This window comes from Ovis aries, chromosome 1 (genome assembly GCF_016772045.2).
Source record: "Ovis aries strain OAR_USU_Benz2616 breed Rambouillet chromosome 1, ARS-UI_Ramb_v3.0, whole genome shotgun sequence".
Taxonomy (NCBI): domain Eukaryota; kingdom Metazoa; phylum Chordata; class Mammalia; order Artiodactyla; family Bovidae; genus Ovis; species Ovis aries.
This window is the reverse complement of record NC_056054.1, coordinates 218,607,070-218,631,270: the sequence shown is the minus strand read 5'-3', so window position 1 is coordinate 218,631,270 and position 24,201 is coordinate 218,607,070. Positions and strand designations below refer to the sequence as shown.

The 24,201-nt window shown below is 38.6% G+C and overlaps 1 protein-coding gene and 1 long non-coding RNA gene across 11 annotated transcripts in view; one reads left to right on the top strand and one right to left on the bottom strand.

Annotated features, from left to right (window-relative positions):
- The window catches only part of MECOM (MDS1 and EVI1 complex locus), a 630,714-nt gene that overhangs the window by 365,551 nt on the left and 240,962 nt on the right, over positions 1–24,201 (bottom strand). The window lies entirely within an intron of this gene.
- Positions 1,513–24,201, top strand: part of LOC132657259 (uncharacterized) — a 41,991-nt gene continuing 19,302 nt past the window's right edge. The window contains exon 1 of the long non-coding RNA XR_009595140.1: positions 1,513–24,201. This exon is cut by the window's right edge and continues 12,478 nt beyond it. This is a non-coding gene — a long non-coding RNA (uncharacterized LOC132657259).

Below are 24,201 nucleotides of genomic sequence, written 5' to 3'. Positions count from 1 at the left end.
CTTCTTCAAGGGAATCTATTCCCTGATGGTTAGCCAGATGGCTGTGATATTGACATGCAAAACCCAAGTTTGGATCTCTTCGTTTATTGGTCTCAGAAATTTACCGTGTTTGAGCAAAGTCCAAGATTTGGAGATCTGCACCAACAGAGCTGTTAAAATCAAAGAGCAGGATATAGTGTGATTTCCACTGCTTCAGTTAGAGTCTGTGAAATGCCAATTCTGCATATCTTCAAAGAGCAGAATCTGTCTCCAAAAACCGTACAAAATAGCCCACTACAAAGGAAACTCCTTCAAGATCTTTGCTATTGAACTAGGACCAGAAATCAGAGGAAAACCTCTGAGAACAGTCTATAAGTGACAGATATCAGAGGAGACCGCGCACGCCATGAAATGAGAGACATTCTGCTGACAGATGAGCACCTTTGAACTCTAACCCAATAAAAGAATTAGCACTCCCAATGTATAATCAGTACAGCAAGCAAAATATGTCAACACACGATAGGCAGGATAATCAATCGACTTAGAGCGTAGGAAACAGCCAGACTAAATAGCAGCCCAGTCCCAGTGAGCCAGACAGCCCTTTCCTGCTCCTTAAATATCTCATGCCACGGGGATGAGGAATTAATATGCAGTAAAGGAAAACCCCTAACAAGTAAAACAAGAGCAAGGGCTGCCGAGTCCTTACTAAGAAGAGACCCAGGATTCCCCAAACTATTTTTCTTTTTCTTAGACATGTTCTAAGGATCTTTTGCTTGTCAGGTAACAGACAATTTAAAATTAGAAACCACAGCCCTATTCTTTACTCTCTCTCCCTGTGAAGATTTCAGAGATAATAAATGTAGCAGTAGCTACAGACATAAACAGGGTGAGCTTTTAATCCTGGTTGACTGTGTGCTGACATGGACTTCAGCAAGTAATTTAACCAGGTTGGGCCTAAGGGCTGTAAAAACAGAAGAATAACACTTTTAAGGGGTTTCCCAGATGGTTCAGCAGGTAAAGAATCAGCCTGCAATGAAGGGGACACAGGTTCGATCTCTGGGTCAGGAAGATTCCCTAGAGGAACACTTTTAAAGGGGATTTTGTAACAATTAAAAGAAATAGAATGGCTTCAGTGATACATAAAGTGGGTAAAAGGTCATATTCCACAAAGGCGGGGCCGGCAATCCCAGTCTCTTTGTAATTAACTCTTGATCATTGCAAGCATCTAAGAAATGCAGTGATGGCCTCATATATATATATATATATATATATATATATATATATATATATATATAAGTATATAATAAAAATCTCACAAGCCAAAATAGAACATTGTAGTTTCAGACACGTATAAGAGGGAGCAGATAACCCAGGTCTGAATTCCCTTTCTACCATGTTAGTTGTATGGTCCTGGAAGAACCACCAATCTTTCTGGGTCACAGTCCACTCATTTGTAAAATTGGAGAAATAGTATTGCACCAACCTGTAGGGCCAAGGCTGAGAAGAGGGACCCATTTTCCTTTCAGCTTTTTCTTGATAATTGCAAATTGTCTTTTGCTGGTTCTCCTTATCTCAGGTACCCACTTGACAAAACCAACAAGAAATTGCCTCAGTTCTGGAAATCTACATTCCGTCAGGAATTCAGAAATGATTCTTTTGTTTTATTTTGCTGTGTTTTCCATTTTTCCAAAGAAGAATCGCTTGTGCTCTCTGCTTAAAATCACACAGCAAGTCTGCAGGATTTTCTTAGTGTGGTTTGCATGGTTGATGGTAGTAATTGTTTTAAAAACTCAGCCCCAAACTTTCTGGCTCCAAACCACAGGTGGGTATATTTTATAATGCCTTCCACTCATGCTGCTTTTAATTCAAGATCCCACCTGTTTTAAACTGAATAGCTCTGTGTGATGCAATATTTTATTTTCACTTATCTCATTTTAAATATGTTTGCTTTCCAAACAGATGCATTGCAAGAACAGCGTTTCAACTACGCGTTTTTAACCCTCCTAACTGCACCTTCATGATGTTAGCAGCCCTTAAATGGGTAATTTTCTTCACTGACCATGGCAAATACCATTTGAATTAGCTAAGAATTTGTCTTTGGGTTCATGAGATAGAAGAACATTGCAGCTGAGCTGATGATAATAATTTTAAAGCCACTTGGAGGAAAGTGACTTAAAGGCAAACAGTAGAAATATTGCGAGGTTTTCTAAACAACTGCTTAACCTTTTCTTATGAAAAGAGAATTCTCTTTTCTGATATGTGTGGATATAGGTAAATTCAGACATTCTCGTTTTTATCATTCACTGATACTACAGCCACAAAAATGAAATCTGAGACCTAATTTGCCTTAGAATCCAGAAACTGAAGAGCTTTCAGACAGCAACAATAAGTCATTTTCCACGTTTATTTTCCATGCACATAGGACACACCACTCTGCCATCAACATGTCAGACGAAATCCAAAATGGCTTAGCACAAAAATTACCCGAAGAAAGGCCATCAGAAAAAGAGATGTGGCAAAACAACTATGCTAAAATAGTACTTTAACTTGAATTATATTTGCATTAATTTGTTTCCTAATACTTTTGGAGAACTTTGCACAGGAAAGACTGGGCTTTTGTCTGGTACTTTCTAAATATCAAACGTTTGTCGTCCATCAGCGACCCCTTCTTGGATGTGGCAGTGCAATAGAATAAAGCCCAACTTTTGTTTTGGAATCTCATTGACATAGCCTTTGGCAGCTCACGAGACCTGTTCTCGTTTATTGTCTCCTTTGTTCGCTGATGCCTACTTATGAGGAAGGGCAATAAGGGAGGCCCATGACAATGTCTCAACTTTCCCCGCTAGAAACAGAGCTGCCAGAGTTCCTATAACATAGAGCATGAGCAATATTTGTTGTCAGAGGAGAGAAGTGTCACATAAATAAGAAACATCATTTGACACTCTAGGAAGCTGAGTAGTGGGATTGTGCCTAGGAATGAATAAATATCTCATCATAGACTAGATTGAACCAGTGCTGTGCATTGCACACACAAAACACAGTCTCTGCTCTCCTTTGATTATATTTGGGTTATTTTAGGCTTCTTTAAATGTTTTCCATAAACTCACAGAATAGTAATTTCAGGACAAAAATAGACAGTGAAAACATTTTTATTATTTTACCTTCTGCAGAGTTGTCTCATTATTAGCAAAAACTAAAAGGACTTAACTGCCACAAACAAAAACATGAAATGTTTAGTCTCCTTTAAATTGAATCGGTCATAGACATGAATTGCAAGCATAGTTCCTGCCTGCTCTCCTCTATTCATTTTACCAATTTTGTCTGTCTCTATTTGAATATATGCACATGCAAATGTGTATGTCACCATAGAAGTTCTACTTTCCATTGATAATAAACTGGTAACTTTTCATTTCTGTCCTTTAAAAAAATGTGGAAGGGTGCTTTATTTTTTCAGGATGAAACTATTAAACTATATATATAAATATCTGAAGACTTTAGTAAGAGAAACTGGGCCATTTCCATTTTCATTTTCCAGAAGACACTAATGCCAGAGGGGGAAAAAAATGTTTGGCAAAGCTCTTTTCTTCCTAAGCATTAAGAAAAAGATGGTCATAAAACCAAAAGGAAAGATATTGCTCTCCAAAGAATCCAGATTCCCAAACTAACCACAAACAGGAATGTTTATAAAAATGACTAGCTTGCAATTCTCCTAGTTAGATAGTTCATACTCTAGAAAAGCCTTCTGTAAAGCACGTCAATTAACTGCATATTCATTCAGTGTGCAAGTTAAAACCTGAGGACAGCACTGCCCTGTAAATTTCCCTCCTGACTCCATGAAGAAGCTACGTCTGGTTTCCTGACATCTCCACTGTGACAGAGTTCCACTGCTCCACGTTACATATTGTCACTGCAAATGGTATCTCTAACACAACAATAATGCCTTCTGAATGGGTACATCCACTATGGAGAATAGTATGGAGGTTCCTTAAAAAATTAAAATTAACTGTGGTGTTGAAGACTCCTGAGAGTCCCTTGGACTGCAAGAAGATCCAACCAGTCCATTCTAAAGGAGATCAGCCCTGGGATTTCTTTGGAAAGAATGATGCTAAAGCTGAAACTCCGGTACTTTGGCCACCTCATGCGAAGAGTTGATTCATTGGAAAAGACTCTGATGCTGGGAGGGATTGGGGGCAGGAGGAGAAGGGGACGACAGAGGATGGGATGGCTGGATGGCATCACTGACTCAATGGACATGAGTCTGGGTGAACTCCAGGAGTTGGTGATGGACAGGGAGGCCTGTCGTGCTGTGATTCATGGGGTCGCAGAGTCGGACACGACTGAGCTACTGTACTGAACTGAACTGAGAGCTACCATATGACCCTGCAATCCCACTCCTCAGCATATATTTGGGGAAAACATGGCCTGAGAGGATACATGCACCCCAATGCTCATTGCAGCACTGTTTACAACAGCCAAGACATGGAAGCAACTAAATGTCCATCATCAGAGGAATGGATAAAGAAGATATGATATATATAGATAGACATACATATACATATCTATTTGTATATCTATAGATATATAGATGACACAGCCATTAAGAAGAATGAAATAATGTCATTTGCAGCAAGAAGGACGGACCCAGAGACTGTCATACTGAGTGAAGTAAATCAGACAGAGAAGCAGAAACATCATATGATGTCCTTTATATGTTAATCTAAAAGGACACGATAAAAATGAACCTATTTACAAAACAGAAACAGATTCACAGACAGAGAATGAATTTATGGTTGCTGGTGGGAAGGAAGCGGGGAAGGGATAGAAAGTTTGGGAAAGTCATGTAGACACTGCTATATTTAAAATGGATAACCATCAAGGACCTACTGAATAGCACAGGAAACTCTGCTCAATGTTGTGTGAAAGTCTGGATGGGAGGGGAGTTTGAGGGAGAATGGATACATGTATATGTATGGCTGAGTCCCTCCACTGTTCCCCTGAAACTATTACAACATTGTTAATTGGCTATAGTAGTTTGTCGCTCAGTCGTGTCCAACTCTTTGCCACCCCATGGACTGTAGCCTGCCAGGCTCCTCCCTCCATGGGATTCTCCAGGCAAGAGTACTGGAGTGGGTTGCCAGTTCCTTCTCCAGGGGATCTTCCTGACCCAGGGATCAAACCCAGGTCTCCCGCATTGTAGGCAGACGCTTTAACCTCTGAGCCACAAAACCAAAAAGTTTAAAATAAAAAAAAAAATGCTTTCTGCTAAAGTACTAAAGTACCCAAAAGTGGCAAGGCCAGGTGCGTCATCCATACCTTGCATAAATATTTTTCTTAAAGAATTTCTTTGAATTATATTTGTTACAGTGCTCTTATAATTGGGAAAACCCACGCCATTTCCACACAAAATAGATGATGTTCACTATGTTTCTTACTTAGTTTCTGTGGCACTCTGTTGGCATTGCCATGTGCAGGACCATCGAAATAATACCAGACAAATGCTCCTGATGGCTGGGGTCTATCAGCTTTCATAGCAGGTTTCTTCCCCTACAGGTGACAAGAAAAATAAGCATCTTCCAAAGAAAATGAAGGCAAATGCCAAATGTCTCATCGATTCCTAGGAAAAATCTCTTTTTAAATATTAATTATGATAATGTTTGACTTTAAAAAAAAGGCAAAAAGGAAAAGTTTGAGACAGGTGTGAAGAACATTAGGAATATTATGATCTCAAACAATGTGATGTAACCAAAATATATAAGAATGTCACTAACCTTCATTCAACTGCAAACTAAACATGGGCTTTTCAAAGGACTGGAACAACCTCTCAGTTTGGGTCAGAGATTCTTTTCTTTAGAAAGTTTCCACTGTTCAGTTCAGTGGATGTTGAATTTCGGCTTCTGAAATACTACTATCTACTACAGAGCCCTTGGGTTTCCCAGGTGGCTCAGTGGTAAAGAATCCACCCGCCAATGCAGGAGATGCAGGTTCGCTCCCTGGGTGGGGAAGAACCCCCCAGAGGAAGAAATGGCAACCACTCCAGCATTCCTGCCTGGAGAATTCCATGGACGAAAGGAGCCTAGTGGGCTATAGTCCTTCAGATGGCAAAGAGTCGGACATGACTGAGCGCATACACACACAGAGCCTTAATTTTTATGTTTTATTTGTGGTCAAGAAAACACCAGTGACTAAAACCTCTATGCTTCATCCAAATTACTTTAGTAAAGAAATAAAACTAGGTTATCTTTAAAAGAACGTAGAGCCACAAGGAAGTAATAGGAGCAAGCACAGCCATAGAAAAGTTAGCGACAACTCTGAGGAAAGCTGGCCCTGTGCTCAGCAGGGAATATGCAAAAGGTGGTGGGTTCTAGGATGCCAGAGACCTCATGGGGCTGGGCACCTAACAGAGACTTGTGTTTGTCAAACCAGGCAGTGATGCCACTAGAGCCCATTAACTGTACTCACCAGTCAGGTGATACTCACTAGTCAGGTGAAAAGACACAATGGCAGAATAATTTGAGAAATCCTCTGGCAAATTATCAGCAAGAGAGAGAAAATAGGCTTTCTTAAACAGGTGTTTGGTGGTGGTTTAGTCGCTACGTAGTGTCCGACTCTTGCGATCCCATGGACTATAGCCTGCCAGGATCCTCTGTCCATGGGATTTTCCAGGCAAGAATACTGGAGTGGTTTGCCTGTCAAAAGCTTTTCATTTGTGTGTGAACACTTCCCAGTTCTAATATTCGTTTTTAATCCTGGCACTTGTAAGGAGAAGGCAGGAGCTAACCATTTACAGGCTATTTCCTCAGCAAAGATTTACAATATTATTAGGGTAGGGGAAAGGCAGAAGAGAATGGATGGTGCATATTTTCAGCGTATTTTAAATGACAAATACCAGAGGGAAGATGTGAAGATTCTGGTTTAAAACTAAAGAACCACCAACTGAATGTGAGTAATTCAAAATGTCAGCATAGTATCCAAGAAGAGTTCGTTCAACCACAGAGAGCCCACCATGTACCTTACCCTTTTACTTCAGAAACAGAACATCCTCATAATCACACCTCTTTCCTCCTTAAGCCATGTAAGAATTGGTCCCATCTCTTTTAGTCAGCATCTATGCTTAGGGAAACAAACCAAGCACTGGAAGTGACCCATCACGTCACTTTAATCAAATTTAATCCTCCTCTCAACAACTGAAGTCTAAAATGACAGTGCCAAATCAAGCATCAAATTGAGACTTTTCATCTCCCAAATTCATGGTTCTCTCCATCAGTCAGCTAGCCTTGGGTGAGTTCAGCAGCTGTCACAGGCATAGTGAGAATGGTGTCCTGGAAAAGAGCTCTGGCCCAGGAAGCCTCTTGATGAAGGTGAAAGAGGAGAGTGAAAAAGTTGGCTTAAAACTCAACATTCAGAAAACTAAGATCATGGCATCCAGTCCCATCACTTCGTGGCAAATAGATGGGGAAATAATGCAAACAGTGACAGACTTGATTTTGGGGGGCTGCAAAATCACTGCAGATGGTGACTGCAGCCGTGAAATTAAAAGACGTTTGCTCCTTGGATGAAAAGCTGTGACCAACCTAGACAGCATGTTAAAAAGCAGAGACATTACTTTGCCAACAAAAGTCTGTCTAGTCAAAGCTACGGTTTTTCCAGTAATCATGTATGGATGTAAGAGTTGGATTATAAAGAAAGCTGTGCACCAAAGAATTGATGCTTTTGAATGGTGGTGTTGGAGAAGACTCTTGAGAGTCCCTTGGACTGCAAGGAGATCCAACCAGTCCATCCTAAAGGAAATCAGTCCTGAGTGTTCATTGGAAGGATTGATGTTGAAGCTGAAACTCCAATACTTTGGCCACCTGATGCGAAGAACTGACTCATTGGAAAAGACCTTGATGCTGGGAAAGATTGAAGGCAGGAGGAGAAGGGGACGACAGAGGATGAGATGGTTGGATGGCATCACTGACTCAATGGTCATGAGTTTGAGTAAGCTCCGGGAGTTGGTAATGCACAGGGAAGCCTGGCGTGCTGCAGTCCGTGGGGTCACAAAGAGTCGGACACACTGAGCAACTGAACTGAACTGAACTGGGAAGAATGGGACTTGAGTTCTAGCTCCAAGCCCTGCAGCAAAGCAACATTGGCCATGTCTTGAAGGTCCCACCATAAGTGAGCTGGATGATCCTCTTTTAGTTCTAAGAATCCGCAAATCTGAATTTTGAATCATGAGGGAAATGTTGAAAATGAACAAAGAGAAGAGACTGTGGCAGTGGCTTCCTCCTACCTGAGTGATTAAGTGACTAGCAAACACATTTCCTCACAGGACACTGGTCTGCAGTACTGGGGCAAGGCAGTTTCCTCCAAGGAAGTAATTACAGGTAGTGAAAAGGAAGAAGACAGCCCCACTCATTGGGCTCAACTATGAATCATTTTCAAGGAATAGGCTTGCCACATGATTCTGTATTCAGTTCCAATTTCCTTCAAAATTGAAGAATTTGCAACTGTACAAACCAAGCTCATAATTCCCAAGAACATGACATTTTAACTTAAGATGGTCACTAAAAAGTTACAGGAAGATGCTTTACCTGGAAAAGAACATGTACTTTGAAATAAGTATGTATAGGAGAATTTTGAAAATTTCTAAAATAAAGACTATTTCTTAAATGAACACAATTTTATGCTGGGTATGTTTTCATCTCCTGTAAAGGATCTTGACATGCCACAGAAATATATGGTAGGCAAATTTGCAATGATGGCAATGTACAATGTTTTTCTTGTAACTTACATCTCTTATGAAGTCACTGTGGTCATAACAAACTCCAATTCTGTTGGAATGAGATTCAGAGAACTCACTGAGAGGTGACACACAGTCTAACAAGAAGATGTCTACAATCTGTAACAACCAGGAAACGGGGTAAGTTTTCTAGATTCTTCAGGGCTAAATTATTAGGTTGTGGTGGCTCTTAAATTTTGATCATTTACTGTGAACAGTCTTCTTAAAGTGCATTATCTTCTTCTTTACTCTTTTTCGGGACCACAGGTATTGCACCATGTGAGATTTCAGCTGTTTCAGGACACCATTAAGAAATGCAGAGTTGTTTGTCTTACAACGCGTATTTTCAGATTGCTGTGCCATTTTAGATGGCATCTCTGCTTTCTTCCCCTATGTCTATTGCCAATCTCCTCTGCTAGCTCTGATAGTCCACTATCAGATAGTCTGATAGTCCCCGTCAATAAGTCTAATTCCTGCCCTCTCTCTAGTACGTTCTACATGGTGCCATGATGGCTTAAACCCTATACTCCTTCTTACTTTCCTTTGGTCCCAACCTTTCCTCTCGCTGCCTGTTTGCACTGCCCTGTTTTTATAGCCTAGGCCAACCAATGAGAATACTCTCTTCTTCTGGTTGGTAAACCAAACAATTACAGTACATCTTTCTGTTTTAAAAAATCATTTCACTTTTTTCTTCTTTATGTTTCCAGTTCTTACAACTCTTCTCTATATTAAGGTTGGAAGATTTCACTGCTCAGAATCAGAAATTCTCAGAAATTCTAAGTTAACATCTTCAGAAGGTTAGAGGGGGACTCAAACAATAAATAGGTGAATATGACTAAAATTCTCTTTTCTCTAATATAGATCATCTACAATAATCCAAGCAAGAATCTAGGCTTCTTAAAAAGAATAAGCAGGCAGTGAAGAACCAGGCAATTAACTTTTGGTAAAGAACCTAGACAGTCTTAAGAGGAAGAAAATGTATGCCTCATGATATAATAATATTCTATGTTGTACAAACAAATAAGAATTATTGTCTTATTTTGCCCTTTATATTGGTTCTCATTTTTAAAAAATAGTAACCAGTGGAAAGCTTATTTGGACCAATGAATATTCCCAATAATATGTTTGAGGGTCAGATTTTACTTTATTTGTCGTTATCTTTGTTATTTTATTTGTTGCCCAAGTTGCTGTGTGTGACATTAAAACTTATGAGGAATTAGTGTAATAGTGAAGAGAAAATTGATGTGTTTCAATAACAGAAAATGAACACCATGATCATTTATATTCCTGAATGGTGTCTAATATAATCAAAGTTCAAACTGGGTATCAAATGTGGAAAAACTATACATAATGCAACTCAGTTTATAATAGAAACACAATATTATTCCCAAAGTAAAGTAAATCACAGAGAAAGAGTAAATTTTCTTTTTACAAGTATGAAACTTTGTTTCTTTTCCTTGACCTAGAACCGGAAAGTTTTTGTCTAACATGTCTAAGAGATTTGACTCCATTGAAAGTTTTTGTCTAACATGTCTAAGAGATTTGACTCCATTGAATGAAATTTAAAAGAACAGTTATTTTCATTTTAAAGGCCTAAGATATTAATACCAAAATCTCCCCAAAATCAATAGCCTTAAAGATTAAATTTTGCTTAGGTTCCCTAATACATCAATGTGCATTAAATAAAGGCTAAACCATATAGGCTACTGGAAAATATATGGAATTTACAGTAAGAAAAATCCTCACTTTAAATCCAAGTTCTGTCATTCACAAGCATGCAACCTTGGACAACTTACTTTACCTCTTTGAATCCCCATATTTTTATATGCAAAATAAAACACTACTAACCTTGTTGTAGAGATTCAAAATAAGACACTTGGCATAGTACAGAGAAAATAAACAATAAATTATAACTATTTTCAAAAGAGTACTCTGCTAAGCAGAAAGCGTTAGTCACTCAGTCATGTCCAATTCTGCAACCTCAAGAACTGCTTGCAGCCCCATGGACTGTAACCCACCAGGCTCCTCTGTTTGGGATTTCCCAGGCAAGAATACTGGAGTAGGTTGCCATTTCCTTCTCCAGGGAATCATCCCCACCCAGAGATCAAATCAGGCTCTCCCGAATTGTAAGCAGATTCATTACCATCTGAGCCCACCAGGGAAGCCCACTGAAGAAATAACTAAATTGAGATCAGAAGTCTATGTTCTGCATGGTCTAAGAGTGCCTCTCAAACTATAAAGTGCAGAGAAATCACCTGAGGTCTTGTTAAATGCAAGTTCTGATTCAGTAGATCTGGGTGGAGACTGAGATTCTGAATTTATAACAAGCTCCTGCTGCTGCTGCTGCTGCTGCTGCTAAGTCACTTCAGTCGTGTCCGACTCTTTGCGACCCCATAGATGGCAGCCCACCAGGTTCCCCCATCCCTGGGATTCTCCAGGCAAGAACACTGGAGTGGGTTGCCATTTCCTTCTCCAATGCATGAAAGTGAAAAGTGGAAGTGAAGTTGCTCAATAAGTATCTGACTCCTCGTGATCCCATGGACTGCAGCCTACCAGCCTACCAGTCTCCTCCATCCATGGGATTTTTCCAGGCAAGAGTACTGGATTGGTTTGCTCCTGGATTTGAAGCTCCTAGGGGATTCTAATACTGCTTATTGGTGAACCACATTTTGAGTAGTAAGGCTTACTATGAATCTGGGTGTTATGATTCATTACAATGTTCTTGATTCATAAGAGACAGAAGTTTATTAAATGAAGACTCCATACATGGAGGCTCCAAGAGGAAAAAGAAAAAATAAAGGCACCTTCTAGAAGCCAATTAATCTCTTTAGCTTTACATGGAAGAGTTCAACTAAAGTTCCTTTCCATTAAAAAATTTTTGTTTCCTTAGAGCTCATAACTATACTTAACTTGAAGATTTCTGATTCTCTGCAAGAAGGAAACTATATAGGATCTTTTGCAAATATTTCCAATGCAGGGGTCATGGGTTTGATCCCTGGTCAAGGAATTAAGATCTCACATGCCATGCAGTGCAGAACAGGAAAAAAAAAAATTACCCGCCCCCCACCAAAAAAAGCAAACAAAACAACAAGAAGTAAATAGGAAGGAGGAAATCACACCCTGTTTTGAAAGATGAGTGTTACAGATTGATGTATCCTCCCAAATTCAAATGCTGAATCCCTAACCCGCAATGAAAAAAAAAAAAAAAAAGAAGAGATCATGAGGCTGATGCCCTCATGAGGGGATTAGTGGTCTTATAAGAAGAGGAAGAGACCCTAGAGCACTCCCCCACCCTACCTGTTCTCTCCCCATTATAAGAGAATATAGCAAAAAGATAGTCATCTGCAGGCCAGAAAGAGAGCCTCTACCAGGACCTGATCATGTTGGCACCCTGATCTCTGTCCTCTCAGTGCCTAGAAATGTGATCAATATCTGTTGTTTAAGCCCCTTTGTCTATGGCGGCTTGTTATAGCAGCCCAACTTGACTAATACAATGAGGATACCATAGAAAGTCTTGCTGAAACTAATCATACAAACTTATTTTTGATGGGAATTCTTCTTAAAGATCTTTGACATTAATGAGAATTTTTTAACATGGCTCCTAATAAGATGCATTAGCAGTATAAGGGACAGAAGGGAACCACCAAATATAACTCCACTTTTAGATAAGGAAGCTGAGGCCCAGATGAGGCTCATGACTTATTCCAACTCAATAGTATCATATAAACAAAAACAAAAACTCAATTCTCCTAAGTCCTATTCAAAGTGCTTCATAGGTTTTGAATACTTCTTTCTGATATGGAATCCTCATTATGTTAATAATTAAATCATCATTAATTATCAGAGAGTTAATATTTAACCCTGAACCAAAACCCATGTTGGTATATATGTAGAGGACAGATGTGGCCAGACATAGTGAGATGATATTTACATGGTTTCCAATGGTCCTAGAGATTTAGTCTAAGACGCAAGCAAGCCAAAATATGTACCTTTCTTCTCTGCCAGAATTTATAGTCAAATGCTGAATGCTTCCATTAACTCTATGACATTTCATCATCTTCTCAACAGTCCCATAGTTATTACAATTGAAATAAAGAAAAACTCACTGTTCTGGGAGACCACCTCCTGTAGCACTGGCTCAAGAGCTAAATTTCTTAGTCTAACCTTGAAAACTAAGACAAGCATCTTCAGGACTACTGAGGTTTTGTCAAATTCCTACCATGCAAAGTCCATGATGCTCTGGCTTAAAAGCTGAAAATAACATCCTTTCAGTGGCACAGCCAAACCCTCCATTAGATTTTATGGTAGTAAAACTTCAGGATGGCTTTCAAACTCTTTCTGATCTGACCAGCAGTCCATTTCTCTAAGTCTACCACAATTTCCGGAACAAGTTGGCGGTCAATCTCCAGTTAGTCTAAAAAAGTCACGGCTCATGACCCCTCTGATCTGAGATCTTGAAGTCACGATTGTACAAGCCTCCATCTTCACCATGACGTGAAAGAAGACGGTTGTTCTTCTGAAGGGTACACAATGTGAAACATGACTGGCAAGTTTTCTCCATAAACAGAACAAATCTATCCCTCACAGAGCTGCCTTTATTTGAGCAAGACATTTGCAAAGCTTAGCGTCTCCTTGAATCTATTAGAAACCCTTCCCTGAGTGAGGAAACAGACATTGTAAATGAACCATGACTCAGAAACCCCCTTGTACCAGAAAATATCCTACAGATTCCAGAGGCATTTTATGTTCTGTCTATTTTCCTGACATACTAGTTCTAACTATCTGATTCATTTATTTTTTGTTTAATGTTTTAACCAGTTTCAATAGATTATTACAGTCAAACAAGTGATTTCTTTCAGGGTTAGGATTTTTTTCTCCTTCTGACTTTGGAAGAGTTTCAGATTCTGTTGAAGGAAAGGCTCTTTTATATACTACAGAAATACACCATACCATATATTCAGCTCAGCTACAATAAGAAAAGCCAGACCCAGATGTCCCAAGCTAAACAGAGGAAAAAGGGGAAAGTAAAAATTTAATGTTCGTTTGCGGAAAGTCCCTGCTTGCATACACCCCAGATAACCAGTTGGAATCAATGAAAATTTATAAGCTTAGAGAATAAAAATCTAATTCTCTCATCTCAGAGGACTTTGCAGCACTTTCCGTTTTTTATGTTCTACACAGATGACTTCAATGGCACACAGACTAACTCAACAATTAAGAGAGAAAGAATGTGCATTTCCATGCTTTTTCCAGTAGAAAACAGAACTGTGAGTCAGAAACTTGAGTTACCCATGCACATAACCTATATTTAGCATATAGGTATTCCCTCAGATTCTGTCCAAATCTGGCCCATAGTTATTCATTTGGATCCAAAGATAAAAAATCATTATGACCTTTGATCCAGAGATTTCATTTCTAGAAATAAGACCATGTGTGAAAATGTATCTAATAAAGAACAATCATATATAACATTTGTTGAGCATGTATTACAAAGCAGGCATTGTCCTAAGACTTTATATCCAGCATATAAGCACAACTCTCAGAGAAATGTACTATCACTATATCCACACTAGCTGAAGACGTGGAAATTTTGTAAAGGTCCCTTGATCAAACAGTAATCAGTGGTGCATAGTCAAAAGCCCACATGCTTAACCATTCAACTGAAATATATATGAGTGTTATAGCATTGTTAATGATCATGAAAAAATCTTCACAATCAAATGTCCAACAACACAAGCTTTGAGAAAATAAATACAATGGAATTCAAAGCAGCCATATGTTGAAGAATAGTATCATGCAACATGAGAAAATACATGTAATGTACTGAGTGACAGATTTTCAAAACAGATAGTATGAAGAGATGCCCTTTTTGATCAGATAAGATTCATACAGAGGAAAAAGATGAGAAGATGTTGAAAGTGGTTATCTCTGAGGATAAGCTTATGTGTTATGTTTTTCTCTGCTGTTTTTTGTATTTAACAATATTCCACAATAAATATTGCAGAAATACTTTTCCACTTGAAAAGTTAGTTGATAAAATTACCTAGTAAACTCTCTCAAAAAGCTCCACTAACACAAACATATCATTTTGATTATGTTCTAAATGTTGTAATTCAGATTTTCCTAAAAGCCCATGTGAAGATATCAGCTAACAGACTTTAATATTATAAGAAATATGTCAACAGCATTTTTCTGATGGTTCTGCCAGGTAAGTGCATACTCCTTGGGAAGACCTTATGGACACAGTTTAATGAAAAAGTCATTTACAGTCTTGAGACAGAGCCCATGCTCAAACATAGCACAACTTCAAGACGGCGGACACCTAGACAGGGAGAAGGAGCCTCTGCTGCTCAGGCACTTCCCTGGGAGACTGGTTAATAACATCATTGTGTTCACAGCAGATGCCTAAAGCTTCCAGACATGGTGGGAAACTGATGGTCGCCCTCCTTCCTTCTTAGTTTACTCATGCTTAAAAGTGCTTTTCACCTTTAAAAATCCATCTGATTTGAAGTAAATGAATAGTTTTCTGCACTAAGAGCATGAAACATATGAGAGACAGTTTATGGCAGTCACAAGTTTAGTAATTACTGAAGTAAAAGGGCTAGAAGAGTAATTACAGTTAATATGAGATTAATTGAGCTGCACACAGAACAGAGAAAATTGTGCAATACAGGCTTGAGATTCCCTCTTCCTAATGTGAAACCATAAAATGTTGATATCATGCAACCATCAGGTTAGTAACATAAGGTAACTGGAGACTGTGGGAGGAAGAGACTGGCATTTCATGAATGCTTACTATGTGCTACCTACTCATACACTATGCACCTGTATATCAATTAAATCTTGGTGACAACCCTCATTAGAAATAAATTAATCAACCCCTAAATTACAGATGAGGATATTAACAACCAGGGAGCTCTATACCCAGCTATACATCCAGTGCTCCCTGGTTGTGAACGGTCTATAAATTCTTTCCACTGGGCCACATTTCTTCAACAACAAGTACACACACACACAAAAGATCTTCTTAAGGTGTGAAACCTCTTTTTCAAAAACTTTTAAATTTTTTGTTACTCACTTTTCTTCAGATGTTGTTCCGTCATTAAGTCCTGTCTAACTCTTTGTGATCCCCACTGGGCTGTAGCCCATCAGGCTCCTCTGTCCATGGGATTCTCCAGGCAAGAATACAAGAGTAGGTTGCCATTCCTTCTCCTTCCTCAGATGTTGCAGACATGCTAATTGATACATAATTTTTAAGCTCTTCTCCTTCTCTTTTTCTATCAAAATCATGATGTTTCAATATATACTATTATTTAAAGTCACAGAGTTATGTGTGTGTGTATGTGTGTGTGTATGCTTAGTCACTCAGTTGTGTCCAACTCTTGCAACCCCAAGACCCCTGGCAGACCATAGCCTGCCAGGCTCCTCTGTCCATGGGATTCTCCAGGCAAGAATACTGGAGTGGGTTGCCATTTCCATCTGCAGGGGAATCTTCCCCACCCAGGAATCAAACCCAGGTCTCTTGCATTGCAGGCAGACTCTTTACTGATTGAGCTATAACGGAAGCCCTCAGAGTTATACTAGTCTCTATTTTCTTTATCAAATGCTAGTCTTTTCAGTTTTTAATGCAGTATAATTCCACATCTCTTATGTCTCCTGCATTGACAGGTGAGTTCTTTACCACTAGTGCCACCTGGGAAGCCCAAATCAACTATACTTCAATGTAGAGGAAAAAAAGAAAGGCAACCTCATGTTGACCAAAGAATTGTAGTGAACTTGACATGTTAAACTGATAGACACCTCAACTCAAGCGTGAGTATATCACGTTCTAAGTAATTTGCAGCACATCTTGAACAGAAGATGGATGGCCAGGGAGAGAATATTTATTAAAATAAATAGTACCACTATCACAGAGAGAAGTTTGGGGACTACTACTACTATCTTTTTTTTTTTACCACCAAAATCCTTTTCAGGGCAAAATATGTGTATTGGAAGGCTTCCCTGGTGACTTAGTGGGAAAGAACCTGCCTGCCAAGGCAGGAGACACAGGTTCTATCAGTGGGTCAAGAAGATGCCCTGGAGGAGGAAATGGCAACCCACTCCAGCAGTCTTGCCTGGGAAATGCCATGGAGAGAGGAGCCTGGGAGGCTACAGTCCATGGGGTCACAAGGAGTCGGATACGACTAAGCAGCTAAGCACACACATATATGTTTGGATGGTACCTGATATGACAATAAAATATAGAAAAAAATCTGTGAAAAGGTGAATCAATATTATGAGTTGAATTGTGTTCCCCACAAACACATATCTTGAAGTCCTAAGCTCCAGTACCTCAGAATTTAACTATATATGGAGAATAGGTCTTTAAAGAGGTACTTAAATAAAAAATGAGGTCACTAAAGTGGGCCTAATCCAATATGTCCTTATAAGAAGAGGAGATTAGGACACAGACATTATGCTTGCAGTGTGGAAAGACCATGAGGACACAGGGAGAGGGCAACCTCCATCTGCAAGCTCAGGAAAGAGTCATCAAGAGAAGTCAAACCTGCCAGACCTTGATCTTGAACTTCCGGCTTCCAGAACTGTGAGAAAATTAATTTCTGATGCTTAAGCCACTTAATCTGTGGCATTTTATTATGGCAGCCTTAGAAAATGAACAGGCATATCTTAGAAATTTGTTGAAGCATGCCAGTGATGTAGCAGTAACTCTACTTTTTTTTTGTATTCACAAAATATTTTTTATCCTAAACTATTTGTTAAAAACAAAGCTCTTAAAGATTTTATCTATTCTTTTAGACCAACAAACCAAAATAATGAGAGATTTTTGTGATGAAAGGCATTGAACTCAAAGGCAGAAGCCCTGGTTCTAAGTTTTTACTCTGCTACCACCCCAAAAGTTCTGGACCAGGTACCAGGAGGGGATAGAATTAAAAAGAAGAGACAAGGAAAATGAAAAGAGATCCTGCCTTAAAGAAACTCATGGTCTAGGAGAAGAGCCAGACAAGTGGAGACCTATAAAACAAAGCCAAAAACTAAAGGATGTGGCATAAATAAAGAGTCATAGGAATATCAGACAGAGTGTTAATTAATTTCATCTAAAAACAACTGCCAAGGTATCAAAATTTGTAAAATGAGAGGCTGGAGTCAATTCTAAAGTCCTTTGTAAGTACAAATTTCTATGACTCTGAAATCCTCTACTATAAATGGCTTTCACAGTTAATAACAGAATGAGAAGTCAGATTACTTGATCAGATATGCTACGTATAAGCTTTTTGTGATATTCCAGCTATAAGCTTCCAAAACTGCTGGACAAGTCAGTCAAACCTCCTATCAAACCACTGTGTGTTGGGGCGGCGTGGGGGGTGTATATCTGTGTGTCTACTGCATTAGGAGTGATGTGGTAAAAGTTAGAGTGTTTGTCGCTCAATGGTGTTCATCTGTTTTGTGACCCCATGGACTGTAGCCCGCCAGGCTCCTCTGTCCGTGGGATTCTCCAGGCAAGAAAGACTACTGGAGTCAGTTGCCATTCCCTTCTCCAGGGGATTTTCCTGACCCAGAGGTAGAACCCAGGTCTGTTTTGCAGTCAAATTCTTTACTGTCTGAGCCACCAGGGTAGCACACACGCACGTGTGTGTGTGTGTGTGTGTGTGTGTGTGTAAGAGATTTCATTTTCATAATTAAAAGTTTTGTAGTAAAACTAATAGCTCACATTGATTCAGTTTTAGTCTAAGTGGTGAATACAACCCCAATTAAGCTCCAGGGGCGACAGAATCTACCTTATTCTCTATCACAAACCCAGAGCCTAGGATGGTATGCACCTCAAAGCACATATTCAACAAATTTTCTGTCAGATCATAGTCAAATTTATGAGAAGAAAACATCTTGAAAATTTAGCTGAAGAAATATCCTAATTTTGACATGAGAAGATTTGGGTTCCAGGGCCTTCCACACTCAAGAGTTGTGTAACTGACACTGTCACTCCAGTTCTCAGCCTCTCTGTTGTAACTGGTCAGATGGGATCAATGATCCCAAAATTCCTATATATCAATGGATTGTTGTGAAGATCAAATAATGTTCACAAAAATTGCCTGATCACAGGTGAAAGGAATGATATAAGTGCACAATGAGGTAATCTATATGTTGTAAAGAGCCTCACTATCTCTTGCACCCCAAAGTTCAGAGATATTGTTGACTCATACTTTGGAGACTTCAAAGGGACACTTAACTGTAAAAAATATTAATAATAATAAATGTTGAAAATAAATAAGAATAGCATGAGTTCCAAGAAGTCAGAAATGGAAAGTCCATTGATGCCTGTCCCAGCAAGATCTGGCTTTGAACAATAAGTCCATCCCATTCACAGAACTAGCTAAAAGTAATTTGTTTTTTAATAAATCCTCATTTCCAATATTCTGGATGGCATCTGGCAGGAAATGTTATATAACTATAAAATATGATCATCAGGGCCATTTGAAGACTTTTGTTTGTCTAGCTACCTAATTTTGGAAGCTGCAACTTACATCAAATAAAAAATTAAGATGTACCGACATCCTATATTCAGTATAATTCAAACACAGCTCTAGATGAGCTGAATTGTAGTTGGCTGGCCAACATAGTATGATAGTGATAAATGTTTAGAGACTTTCATTTTACCCCTTTCATTCATGTTTTGAAGCCAATACTTTTTTCAAGTAGACCCTTAAAAAACTAGTAGCACCCACGCTCTCACCCCACAGTGGTAACAGATAAAACAGCCCCATCTTTCATAATTAGTTATTTTGTGTAATTGCACTGGATTCTAAAAGAGAAGATAAAGTTTTCACTCACTGTTTCCTAGTAATCTTTGTCCACAAGTCTATTTTCCCCACCTGCTATGTTTGCCTAAGACTGGTCATTTGTTACCTGCTAGTTCCAATTGATTTCCTTTGCCTTCACCTCCTTTAGCCATGAGTGCAAAGAACAGACTATACGATTTATACCAGCCATCTAGTACCAATCATTAGATAACAAGACCCTTTACTGAAAGCATTTAGAGTAAAACAATACTTTAAGTTTACCTTTGCTTTCATTTCCTTCTTTATTACACTAGGTTCAAAGCGAGGCCAAAAATGGTATCACAAGGCTTATTTAGACATCCAAGCAAAGAATGCCAAGTTATTCTAAATAAATCCCTTGGCTCCAGCAGAATTTTACACATTTTCAAGCACAAGTTTCCTACAGCATTCTGGGGTTTGGTTTCGCCCATGTCTGCTTCAGTCACTGTCTTTACATTTAAAGGGAAATGAGTCATGTTAAATCATGCTCCAGAAAATGTCCTATAAAGCCATATCTAAGCCTGTTTGCTAATAAAAAGATAAGATGTGTCCTCTGAAAGACACAGTTGGACTATGCCAAAAGACTTACGGCAGAGTTAGACAAACCTTAAGTTGTTATCTGGTAGGGAAATCTGAACTTATGGCCTTTCTTCAAGTGGGCGGGGTAGGAAGGGAGTAGCTGCTATCTGTCAGGCTTGTGGCAGGGATGCTGGGAACTTCCTAAGGTTACTAAGAGGCTTCAATACCATGCCTAGATGTCTTGATAATTATTTTCTAAAGTTGGCACTGCCCACCGGCTTACCCTTGCTAGTAGAACATTATCAAGACCAGCATCTTCCAGAATTATAGGATTCTAAGATCCATTTGAAGAAATAAACGTGTCTTCCAACAAATGTTGGGGAGGAAAGTCCATATTTTAAACTTTGAGCTCAAGCTGACTTCTGTAATTTGTAATCCCAATCAGATTTCCTGATTTATTCACCCAATTGGACTCAAAGTCTCACAAACTAGTATTTGTGAATACAACTGCCACGGTGAATACAATCAGGTAGACTGGTCTGCCATAAATCCTAAAGCCAAATATGCACAGTTTTGAGCTTTTCAGATTATTTTATTTAGGATCTCCGTTCATTCTCATAGACTAGTGCCTGCATATGTAAATCCCTACAAGGGTCAAACAGACAAGGTAAATGAGGTGTAAAGCAATAGAGAGTGGTAAAGACGGGGACTGGAAAAGCCCTGCCTCATCCGGGGGCGGGGGGGCAGTTGCCATTTAGCCATGGTTGTTTGAGGCCATGTAGAAAACTGGCCTGGTGTGGCCAGATGGTCTGATACCTCAAGAGAAATCAGAAGTTTAAATTTTTGAGTAAAGTTTCCTTTTTTGTTTATTTGTTTGTTTGGTTTACATGTTGGCTTAACCAAGCCTGTATACATCAGCAACTCACATATAGCCCAGGGGGCCAAGAATTTGAGACCTGGTAAGGATCCTATTTAATTCTGCCACTTTGGCATGAATAATATGAAAGTACTACTGCCATTCTTTTGTTTTCTTTGTTTTTATTTAACCTTAGCTGATTTCAAAAAGTTCCTTAAGTATATTCAAAAACAAGGAAGTGTGGGAGTGAAAAAAGACCCATGAAACAGCAAAGCAGGTATCAAAGTCACACACACACACACACACACACACACACACACACACACTCACATTCTTCATTAAAAACTACCAGCCAGAAAAACTTTCAAATTTGGAAATTCACCATATGGATAAATAACTTCAACTTTGTAGATATTAAAGAGTCCAGTTAATCTATGCATCTATTTCCTCTGTTCTCTTTACTGTTGGATTTTAATATATATGCATGTGAGATGATACTTATATCAAAAACTACAAACAGTGCTTAAAGATACACAGCACCTTCTTAAAGAAACACACTCATTCTTATAAGCACAGTTAAAAGGGGAAAGGTTAAAGGCTATACTATTCTGTGCCAAGAGTCTGCTCCAGCTGCAACTAAACAGTGGTTCTCAGGCTTAATTAAATAAGAACCCGTGTAAATTCTAACTGTTTACTATGTGATTAGAACTCTCAGGAAAAAAAAAAAAAAAAGCTCATATTTGATTTCCTTGTTGTCTGCACTTGCCCAAACACTTTACCCACCAGGTATGTACTGAAGCTGTGTAAACTCAACATTTTTCTTTTGGAATCAAGAGTAAGATATAAAAGTTTATAGAAATAGTGAAACCCAATTGTGGAAAATTCATTCTATGTGAATGAAAAAAAAAAAAACAGTCTCAGTAATTACAACTGATGTTGTCATGATGAAATTTCTCCCAATAACATTGAAAGCAGTAGCTCTTAACCCTGGAATAAAAATCACCTGGGGCACCTTTTAAAAATACAAATATCCAGGCCTGTCCCCAGAGGTTTATTGTGACTATGGGTGAGCCCCTAAGTGATCTGAATACTAATGATCCAAGGACCACCTTTGAAGAAGCACCAATCTAGAGAAAATCCTGCTTCCAAACTGAACACAGTAGTGCTATTTTGGGGCTCCCCAGGTGGCAAAGTGGTAAGTCATCCACCTGCCAATGCAGGAGATGCAAGAGACACAGGTTTGATCCCGGAATTGGGAAGATCCCCCTGGAGGAGGGCATGGCAACTCACTCCAGTATTCTTGCCTGGAAAATTCCATGGACAGAGGAGCCTGGCAAACTGAGCGCGCACACACACGTGCTATTATCTGAATTCACTCTGGGGGGAAAATGGGCTTATTCTTAATAACAGAGACTAGCAGAAGCAGCCTCTTCAATTATACCCATTCTTCAGTTTCAAACTAATTAACTAATAATTTTGTTTCCTTTAGTATTTTTAAAATTCAATGTATTTAAATAAGGAGTGTCACATGTCCTTTAATATTTTTAAAATTTAATTCATTTTAAAAGTATACAAATAGTTTCTGAGATAATATACAAAATATACAGTCAAAATTTTTATATTTGCAGACATTGTTAGGAAAAGAAACACACTTTAAATGCAAACAAGTATAAATGCATAATTCAGTTAGTTTTTCTTTAATTTGTCCTTGGCACTGATGAAGAGCAAATTAGCTACTCTCTTTGGGTGCCTACTGGAAATAATAGTAACAAGTCGAGCTTTTTTCGCCTTCTCAGTAATATGTTCCTTTGTAGATAAGCACTGTGGAGAGGTAAAATAATGTCTTTAAAAGTTTACTGTTTTCGTGTTCTAAGATGTAAATGATAGGAGAAGGATTGGGAACTATTTCAGAAATATTTACTCCATTGAGACAATGGATTTTGGTCATTAGAAGAAAGAATCACGGACTATCAAAATGAAACAAAAAGACAACATATTTTGCTTGACAGCAAGTTTCAATACATAAAGAGTAGGCACCTTATCACAATATTGTACATTATTGTCTTACAGAATGAACTGAGGGTTCAGATAGAAATGTTATGGGAAAAGCTTTAATGATGTGAGACAAATTTTTAAAGAGGAGATGTTTTGATTTTTAAAGAATTCAGTAAATATGATAGAGTTAACAAATGTGTTTTTCTTGCTTTTGCTCTCAAAACTATTCAAATCACTTATTAGTCTCCAGTCTGTTTCATCAATCTTTTATGATGTGTTACAAGGAGTTTTTCAAATTTAAATTTCATTACATCATTTTATAGTTGTAAACCCTGACCACTATAATTCTTGGTTTTAACTAGGCTATGAAGAGAGGAATGTCATTAGACTACTCCAGGACTAGAAGCCTGCAGTTTAACCAAGATTGAAATAAATAAGATGCCAACGTTCACAACGAAAAATAGAATCAGGACCTTGAACAATTAATTTAGAAACAACATAATGCATTTCTATCATTGTATTAGATTGTCACTGCTTCATCATGTATGGAAATGTAGAAAGATGCAGCAATCATGTCTTTTTCTATGTCTTAGAAAGGAAACATAAGTGATTCTTAGCAGTAAGAAGTTATTTGTGCTTGGATCTCCTGTGCCACAGCTTCTTTAACTAGCTCCTGGGTAGAATTCATTAATTTTTATTAACAGGGAAAACATTTGTTCCCGTGACAATATTTGCATTGCCTGAATGATTTTCACCTCTGGCACAAGGTGTGCTATCGACTCATACATCACCCGATTACTTGGAGAGCAGAAAGACCCTCAGTCATTAGTGAGTGAATTAAAGATGATCTTAAGAGCTATTAATCACAGTGACAAAAGCCTTAATGTTTCTGTGACCCTAGTGGAGCCTGGGGACTCAAAGGGAAGCAGAGGGAGAGAAAATGGAAACATATGTTTTCTCCAAAATAACCTACCTTAGGAGAACTGTCAAAGAGAGAGTCACATCAAACTAAGAAATTCTGCCAGCGACTGGCCTTTGGATTATGTGTCCATTTATCTTCTTGTGAACCCCTGTTTCCTTTTAAAATATATGTTTTCTTGCTATAGATAATTAGAGCACCAAAGCATTGTCTTTTGTATTTTTAATATCTTTATTTAAAGTTTATTCAGAACTTATGCTTCTGCTAAACTCCCTTCGTTGAAAAAAAATCAACAAAAATTGGATTCAGTCTGGTAACCACATAAATCAAGAGAAAAACAAGCAGACAATAGCAGTAA